Below are 9,438 nucleotides of genomic sequence, written 5' to 3'. Positions count from 1 at the left end.
CAGTGGAGTGGCACGTGGTTAGCACTGGTTGCCTCACAGCATTAAAGTCCTGGTTTCAAATCCTGTGTGGAGTTTGCATGTTCTCCCACATGTCTGTGTGTTCTGCCTCAGTACACTGGCTTCCTCCCACAGTTCAAAGACGTGGAGTTAGTGGGGTTAGGTTAACTGGGGATTCTAAATTTTCCATAGGTGTTCTCTGTGTTAGCCCTGTGACAGACTGGAGACCTGACCAGGCTGGAGCCCGCCTCTCGCTCTCTGGCAGCTGGGATAGACTCCAGCACCCCCTCGACCCCGAATTGGATAAGTGGAAGAAAATGGCTGGATCCAGGTATTTGAAACGATACGCTTCACGTCACTCTTCTCTTAAATAAGCAGAGACAGCGCATTTATCTGATATGGAATGATTCTTTTCAGTGTCTCTGTTTATGGAGGTCTTGACTTGACGGTCAGAGAGTGCAACTGCCTATTGCATTGTTTTCTGACTACAAAGAAATATCCTCTCTCCACAGGGAGGGGAAAATATGGATGATAGAGTCAGTACTGATGCATCTGCATGTTAACCTGTAGGTGAATCTTACTAAATTCAAACTGACTTTCTTTTTTTCTGGGGTCAAAGATGCACCTACTTGAGTCATACACAGATGAGCTGTGAGTTTTTGACCACGCAGAAAGATGAAGTGAATCACGTCCGTCATCTCTGTGATGTATGCCAAAGATAAAACTACTAGACAGTAGGTGAACAGTCAGTTCTCACAGTAAGTGTGCTAAACCCAAGCAGAGAACAGAGGCCAAGTCAACAGGGCCAGACAACTGCGTGCCTTCAGCTGCTGGGCTGCACGCAAATAACCAGCAGCAGGATATCAGGCAGGTGTGATCATAATGTTTGGGCTCATTGAGGTAATCTGATTACTCTTGAAAGGGGCAGCAAAAGCTGAGCAGCACTTATAACAGAGATCTGTATTTGATCCTTATACACAAGGACAGTTGTGAGCGTTTTGTGCTTGTGTACTCGCCAGGTGCCCCCGAACAGTGATTGGAGCTCTTCCTCAAACTATTAGAGTCACTTAAATCCCCCCACCTGTCCTCATTGCTCATTTCTCCTGCCAGTTAAGCGAAACACTTAACTGCCCGTTCTCCTTAGCTGAGTGCAGTACAGCTCTTCTGTGCGCTTCAGTAATGGTTTGCTACAAGCGACGAAATTGTCCAAGCAGAGCACGTAACCCTGGGCGTCCCTCCTCACACTCCACAGGAGCTAACTCTATAAGGAGACATATCCACTGTAGCATGTGTAATTCAGACCCAGGCGACATCACTATTACTGTATGATTACTTTCAAAACTCTCATGTAGAGTCAGAGCTTGGACTCCTCTGGCTTTGGCACTAAAATGGGCGGCCGCTCCACGTTCACGTCACTTAACTGTTCTTCGCTGCTTTATCCCTTATTACACACTCTCTCCTTTTTTTTCTGCCATCCCTCATGTTGTGTCCTCTCATCTCTCACTGGCCACTGGAAGAAAGCCAGAGCCATTACCCTGCTGTCACTCTGAGAGAGGAGGAGGATCTATCCTCATAGCTGATGTGAAATGAACAGCACCACTTGGTCACACAATGCACAATACAGGCGGTCTTTGGGGATGGAAGGTGATGCGGTGTGAAGAGCATTCGTGTGCACACACATGGACACCAACCCACTCACACTGACACATCAACACAGCAGTGCTGCACCGGTGCAGCAGTGGTCTGATTCATAGCTGATGAATATTTACCAGCTGGCCATGCCATGTCTAAAACTGTACTGGCACACGGGGGGAAACAGAGGTGTTGAACCACTAGCGGCTGGAAGTTGTAAATGTCTATTGCAAGCAGCTGCCGAGGCGGAGGGTTCACACTGGTTATATGTGTGTGTTTGTCGTGCACCAGTGCGTACTGAAGGCTTTACATTTAGAGTACGTACAAATAAAGACAGGTGACAAATTTAAGGAAAAATCGTAGCCCTTAAAGTAAAAGCAATCTTCCGATGGTGGTAGGAAAAGTGACTGCAAATCAATACAATCTAACGCAAAGTTACCATTCACAAAGGGTCACTGAATGTGAAGTGTATGAAAATATGCTGTAGCCTTTGCAGTCTCCAGATCTCAAAGCAACACCAGTGGCAGAGTTTGGACCAGTGTGTCCGTACTATCCACAAGCATCATCAAAACACCTTAAAGAATCGATTAAACTGTGGACTGCAGCTGCTCTAGTGCCCTGCGCTGGTTCATCAACTTACTAAGTAATATACGACGGTGATCTTTTCTTTAATTTGTCACCTGTTTGTATTTATGGATGTGTGCTTATCTCTGAGGCACCAGATACATTTTCCTTTTCCCAGAGGGCTCCGACAGGTGGACTGTGATTGAAAGCTGATCATCCCCGAGGAGTATGAAATACAGAAGAACCATATGTGTGACAGGATTCTGATTATTTATTTATTTGCAAAGATTCTACTGGAACAAATATGCCTCAATAAAAGACATATTGACTCCGAGCAAAAGGAAAACATCACAGCTCAAGGACAGGTGGAGGAGTCTGAAGTGATGAAGGATGAAAACTTTGTATAGCATCAAAAGAGACTTCTTCCTCGCTTTTTCCACAAGTAGTATGGGACATCACTCAAAGGCCGCTTTGTTAGGTACCCCTGTTCAACTGCTTGTTAACACAAATATCTAAACATCGAATTGCAACTAAATGCATTTAGACAAGTCGACATATTCAAGATGACTAGCTGAAGTTTAAAATGAGCATCATGCTGAGCAAGAAAAGTCATTTAAGTGACTTTGAACGTGACCTTGTTGCCTGACCGGCTGACTGCTGATCTACTGGGATATACTGGGATCAGCTCTGGAGTTCGCAGAGAACGGTTTGAAAAATAAAAATTTGAAATTAGCCAGTGAGGGGACAAAATGTCTAGTTGACGCTAGAGGTCAGACTAGTATGACCAGACTGCTTGGTGCTGATGGGAAGGTATGAGTAACTCAAATAAACAAAACAAGAAAAGCTAGTTTGAACTGAGGTGTGCAGAAGAGCATCTCTGAACACACAACACGTTGAAACTTGAAGAAGATGCACTACAGCTGCAGAAGAGCACATTAGGTGCCACTCTCAGTAGCTAAAAACAGAAAACTGAGGCTACAATAGAAGAAAACATTGTCTGGTCTGAATTTGGCATAAACAACGTGAAAGGATGGATCCATCCTTTCACGTATAAACAGTTCAGGCTGGTGGTGTAATGGTGTGGTGCATATCCCTTAGTACTGACTGAGCATCGTTTAAAGAACAGGGCCTACATGCTGACCATGCCCATCCCTTTATGCACACATCGTCTGATGGCTGCCATGTCACAGAGGCCCAATCATCACGAACTGCTTTCTCAAACACCACAATGAAATGTTTCCAGCTCCTTGTTGAATCTATGGCATGAAGAATTAAGGCAGTTCTGAAGTCCAAAGCGGGTCCAACTCCGTTCAAGCAAGCTGTAACTAATAAAGTGTGCTATGAGCATATACACTGTATTCAAATGCTCTAAAATTATGGTTTTAAAAGTGAAGTATTTCTCAATAACATTCAAAATACATCACTAAATGTATAATGATCATATTTAACATTCTCAGAGGGTGGGAGATGGGCTTTACCAGCAAAAAACTCAAATATGTCTAAATCCTTTAAAATAATCAAAAAGTGTGACTTCTTCACTTCTTCAATGGCATTTTCAGAAAATCTGTTAAGCTAACCAACCAAAAGTGCTTTGTTTTTGTCAGTTCATGAATGCGCCCATTGCTCATAGCGAGAAGCTGTTTGAAAAGAACACAATCGGCCCGCAGAATAAGCACAGACCAAATTTACTCAGCATGATGAGCGGTATTTGATTCTAGTTAGCAAAGTTAAGTGCAGAGTTCACTCCAGTCCTCACAGAAAAGGAACCTCTCGAGCTGACAAGTGTATAAGGGAGTCGATGCCAAAGCAGTTGTCAATAGAACGACGCTTTGAATGCTAATGAGAAAAATTGCTGACAATCCATGTTCTGATTTGTCAGTAAATTTTATTCGCTGTTAGCGCACCTCGCCAGCTTCCTTCAATCGATACACCAGTGGGGATGCACCCACAGCCTGACTTCAGCATAAATGTGTCATTCTTTGTGCTTCGCACCACGCACCCTTGTTCGCATCATAGCGAGGTGACTGTACCCTTGTCCTGCCATATCAGCATCAGCAGCCTTATTCACATCCATCCCACCCACACTTTCCTGCAGCTCATTGGGGATTTAAGACTGTCAATAACGCTTATTGCAGCGCCAGTGTACTGCCTAATTACAAAATGGCTCTCAAGCAAATATGGCTTGTTTGGAATCACACGTGGCTGCACAAACATAAATAAAGGTGCACAGAGTTCACTCGCACTAATGGCAGATGGATGAGACTCTCAGATTGCTTGAATGCATTATATTTATGAACACGTCTATTTTTACAGGGCTGATTTTCCATCTTGCTTCAGTGACTATGTTCCTCAGCGCCGGTGTAACGTAGTCGCTAAAGCATACTTCCTCACGTCTCGGCAAATGCTATGCAGCTGTCAATGTGCCAGTTCCACAAGTCAGATTTTCAGCCACAGTTAAAGGATCCCCCCCCCCCTCCATGCTCCATTAACATTCTATCTCACTTCAGGAGATGCACACCTCTGCAGCTGTTGCTGAAATGGGACATCAGATATGGTGGTTCAAGTTTTAAGCACTCTTAAGCTACAGCTCTGCGCAGAATATCGGTCTTGTTCAGTGATTACTTGGACACTGAATTGCTATCTAGCACTGCAGTGACCTGTGGAAAAATTGGCAGTGCATTTTCATATGTCTTCAGCGTTTGGCTGTGTCAGTAATGCTGAACCGCTCCTTCTCATGGCCTCTAATATGAAGTGGGTGTGACTGCACCAGTATGTTCATGGATGAGATTAGTGACAAACCAAATGTCCTAACTGAAAATAAGAAACAAAAATATCTTCTTCCATTAAAAATATATATTTAAATTTTGATTCTGTTTTTACAAATTGGTAATCGGTATTAGCTGGAAAGGGAAATTTTTATTTTTTTTTATTTTTTTATTTATTTTTTTTTTATTATTTTTTTATTTTTTTATTTTTTTTTTTTTTATTTATTTATTTATTTTTATTTATTTTTTTTATTTTTTTTTATTTTGGAAAGGGAAATTGATATTGACACACATTTATATTGTGTCATTTAACTCATGCTCTGACTTCAGTGTGCTGTTTAAATCAAACTCTGCATGAGCCGCTGCTTTATGGGCACAGCTGGATTTTCAGTCTTACCAGCAAATGTGATTCACAGAGCATTTTATCCAAACATACTATTTTTTTTTCTATGAAAGCATGAAAGACAAATACAGCAAAGTAGGGGGAAAAGCAATATTGGAAGATTAAAGGCATCCCTGTTCTCTTTTTGTTTTCAGTTTAGCCTGAGGAAATTCAGCCCCAAAGATTACAGACTACCTCGAATGAGGCGTAGCAAAAAGGAGACCTACAGATATTTTAAAAGTGATCAATGAATTATTAAAATAGATTTTGACAGAATGGGAATGTTGAAGTTTGTTTTAAAAAATGCAGTAGTGCTCTTTCAACACCTATTGATCATAGGAACTTTGAAATGTGCTCACTGTTATTAAAAAAATCATAGAATCAAAGCAGACTGCTGTGTGTTGGAAACCAGTGGTCAGTAGGATATTATTATTAAAATGATCCAACCATATGAGTAAAACTGCTACTTAAACCTGTTTAAAAATGTTTTCATTAGTTTATTTCTTGCCCCCTTTGCAGTAATATTATTTTATTATTGTGTATGAAATAACTGCTCTGTATTTTAGTGCACATTTTAGTCAAACTGAAAGAAATACTAATATTTTAATCAGTATAATTAAGACAAACTTAAGGAGTTTGCAGAGTAATTAGGTGACAGGTGCAGTCAAACATATTTTATCTAATTGCAGACCTGTGATCTTTGCTTGTGAGATCTGTTTTAATATTGTAACTGAAACATTGCTTATGTGTGTGTTTGCTCACTGCAGAGAACAACCATCCTGACTTTAGTAATTTATGGAAGTACTAGAAGTGTAACAACGATTATTTCATTAACATTAACATTGGTCTACAGGACGGGATTTTTCCTCTTAATCAAGGAGAAAGCCCAAACATTGTGTTAATGCTAGAACACGTCACCCCATACAAAATTTTGTGGGAATTTAAAGAGGCTCTCTGCCAGCTTTACCCACCATCTATGGGCCTTTGGAAGCGGTGTTGCATGAGCTATGTGGAAAAGCAATATTAAGTCTTCAATGCTTGTGGAGGCAGCTCCATGAAATCTAATAATTCCCTCAGGAGATGTCAGTTGAGTCAATTGAGTCTGAGGACTACACATTTGAAAACCAACAATGTCTGGAGCAAGACCAGACCTCTGCAGCTCACTCATCACCTCCATCTCTGCTCGAGGCTAGTGGCTCAGGGCTGTACTGGCTACTGCTAGCATAAATCCCCAGCCACACTGTTGCTGGTTGAGTTTGTCTTGTAGGAATTGTACAGTAGACGCCAGGCTGATGAGCATTATGGCCACTTGCCTTTCTCTTGTCACTGTAGGGTTTCCTCCTGCAGGACTCTGAAGGAATGGATGGTCATTAGGTCAGTATGGTTCCAGTCAGGGGCGATTCTATGATCAGACCTTTAGAGGGGCTCAGCTCCCAATCATAATGTCATACAGTGTCTTGCAGTTAATATTCATGATATTAATGGAGTATGCTGCTTGCAAACATATACAATCCCTTTCCCCTTTGCAAGCCTCAATTCAACTGGGTACGCGTTACAATGTTACCACCAAAAGCAAACTAATTAGTTGGATGACCTATTGCAGTGTATAACACATGCCTTTAGGATAGACATTTTAGTTATCAAACTTGAGGCAAAGGCTCAGTTGTGTTGACTATAATTTTCAAAAGTAAGTTGAAGAACAATTTGTAGCAGAGTAGATTAGAGGAGAAACATGCAGCGCATCATGAAAAATCACAGTGCCACTCCGAAAACCTGGAAAAACAAATTGGTAATAGAGCTGATTTTACTTTACCTTAAAGTTTTCCAATTCTTACAAACTCTCCCTTTATTGTGCAGAATGAGAACAGGATGTCAGCTACACAACTCCAGAAGTGGAGAACAGATTTGAAACCATCCTGTTTAGATGATGTGAATGACGCCCTAAATGGCACCATTCATGTCCATTAGTGTCTTCTACTTAGAAAGTAAAATCAACATCGATGACTGAAGCTACTCTGGCTTTGTAACTTTTGTTAACTTTGACTGCATGTCTATGCTTGCCTGTTTTAAGTTCCTTTCTCTCCTTCTCACCCTATACCTACTCTATCTTCCTCCCTCTGTCTTTGTGCTGTCACCAAAAGGTAAATGTAACAGTGGAACAGAATTTACAGCCCAATAAAAGGCTGATTTACATCATTTTATAATAATATTCTAATTGAATATAAGCTGCCTCTGGCCATTGACAGGTGACATCCTTCTGCCTTGCTCTCTGGAGCTCTACGGTACTGTAAACAAACAATGACGCCCAATTCAACCAGAACAGAAAAATAATGAAGTACATCAGCTTCTGGGATGACAGCTAGTGATACGGCAGCAGATTTATGGCTCCGAAAGCTAAAATTAGCTAATAATCTCTGGCATCTAGCCTACATTCCCAACATTTTTTTGGTCTTATGAATAACCCTGCATTATTAGAAGAATTTGCCATTTTCCTTACTATGTTCAGATAAAATGTGTGAATCTGCACCACTTGTGTCCTGAAATGAACTCTTTGTCCAATTTCAGTGAGACAAGTCTCATTTTTCACGACACGCCTCTGTGTGAGTGCACTGTAACATAATGATAAAAACAATGCTGGAAATTTAAACTTGTTGTCGTTGTAGCCTCGAGTGTCTCCAGTAGACAAGTTGGGAAAACACATTAGCAGACAATGTCAGAAAAGACATTTATTATCACTTTTACTGCAGTTATTTTTACGTGAGCTACGATGAACTATGATAAACGCCCTCAGAAGAGGGTCTTAACTCATCATTTGTTCCAGTTAGTAATCATTCTGACTCCTTCCTAAAATCTCCACCTCCTGGTTTGTTGCTTGTGTGTAATTTGCTTTCCATTATCACCACCACCACATTCTTACTCATCCTCGTGTTTGTTTTTCTTTGTCCTAATCTTTTCTCATAAACAGCATCTTAGCCTGTCATGTCTTGCCTTATGTGTCACTAGCTATGAGCTGGGTTGTGACACAAAAAAGGATGCAGGTCCTGCTGCATCTCTACATGTCTAAAGAACTGGTTTACCTATGCTATGACAGATCAGCCTGCCCTGATTGGATTTTGTGTTAGCAGGTACAAACTCCTGATAGGCATAAGATAATAACAGTGATTTAGCCAATACGTTTAGAGAGTAGCAAATACATATTCAGCATAGCTTTGTGTTTGTCCCATGGGGCTTATGAAAAATTAATACCAAGTCCCAGCCTGAATTACTCAACGCAAATATCCTATTAGATTTCCATTCTGGCCACACATAATGGAATGTGGATGACGGGTACCACTTCATTGAGTCCCATTTTAGGCATGCTGATTTCATTTTTCATCAATAATAGATCAGAAATTACTCAACGCATAGCTGACTGTGTGGTATGTAAATTGCACCAGTGATAAAGCACTTCAGGATGTGGTAACTCTACTGTGGTATTTGTGCATAAAATTCATTCGGTTGCTCTTCTTCCTGGGGCTACATCTAAACACACCTGTAAGTGATTTCTAAGAAATGAAGCCCTTGAGAAGTTGAGATCCGAAAGCAATGCAACTAAAAAGGCATCCCATCGCTCCCATCCTGGGAAAAACAATCCCTGAACATCTCTCTCTCTATCCCTCCTATATGCTTGTATATGACACAATTGTGAGACTGTAGGAAATTGTCTTTTGCATTTCTTGGCAGCTTCCCCACTTTGATGACAGCATGACTGGTGGACGCAATGAGGGTGGGGTTAAAATGTCAAGACATTATTCTCGTCTGTCCCTCCGCAGCTCCCATGAGCAATTTCATCAACCTTCACCTTGCACTAAAGCGTTTGGTGTTTAAACAGACATTTACTGCCACCGGGGCCTGTGATTCATCTGGAGGGGTTACAGGACTGACATCCTTTTAAACACAGCTCGCCACAGTGAACTGGTGGCCTCTGTGGGGTCTTGATGAGTGCTGGAGATGTTTGAAAAACATTCTTACCCACCAGTCTAGACAGAGAGCAAGACAAAGCAGCAGTGTGACTAAATTGTTCATCCATTAGAAGCACTTACACACACTGACAGATGC

This window comes from Neolamprologus brichardi, chromosome 14, assembly GCF_056152115.1.
Source record: "Neolamprologus brichardi isolate AB-2024 chromosome 14, ASM5615211v1, whole genome shotgun sequence".
Classification (NCBI taxonomy): domain Eukaryota; kingdom Metazoa; phylum Chordata; class Actinopteri; order Cichliformes; family Cichlidae; genus Neolamprologus; species Neolamprologus brichardi.
The sequence above is the reverse complement of the archived record's forward strand: the minus strand, read 5'-3'. Positions refer to the sequence as shown.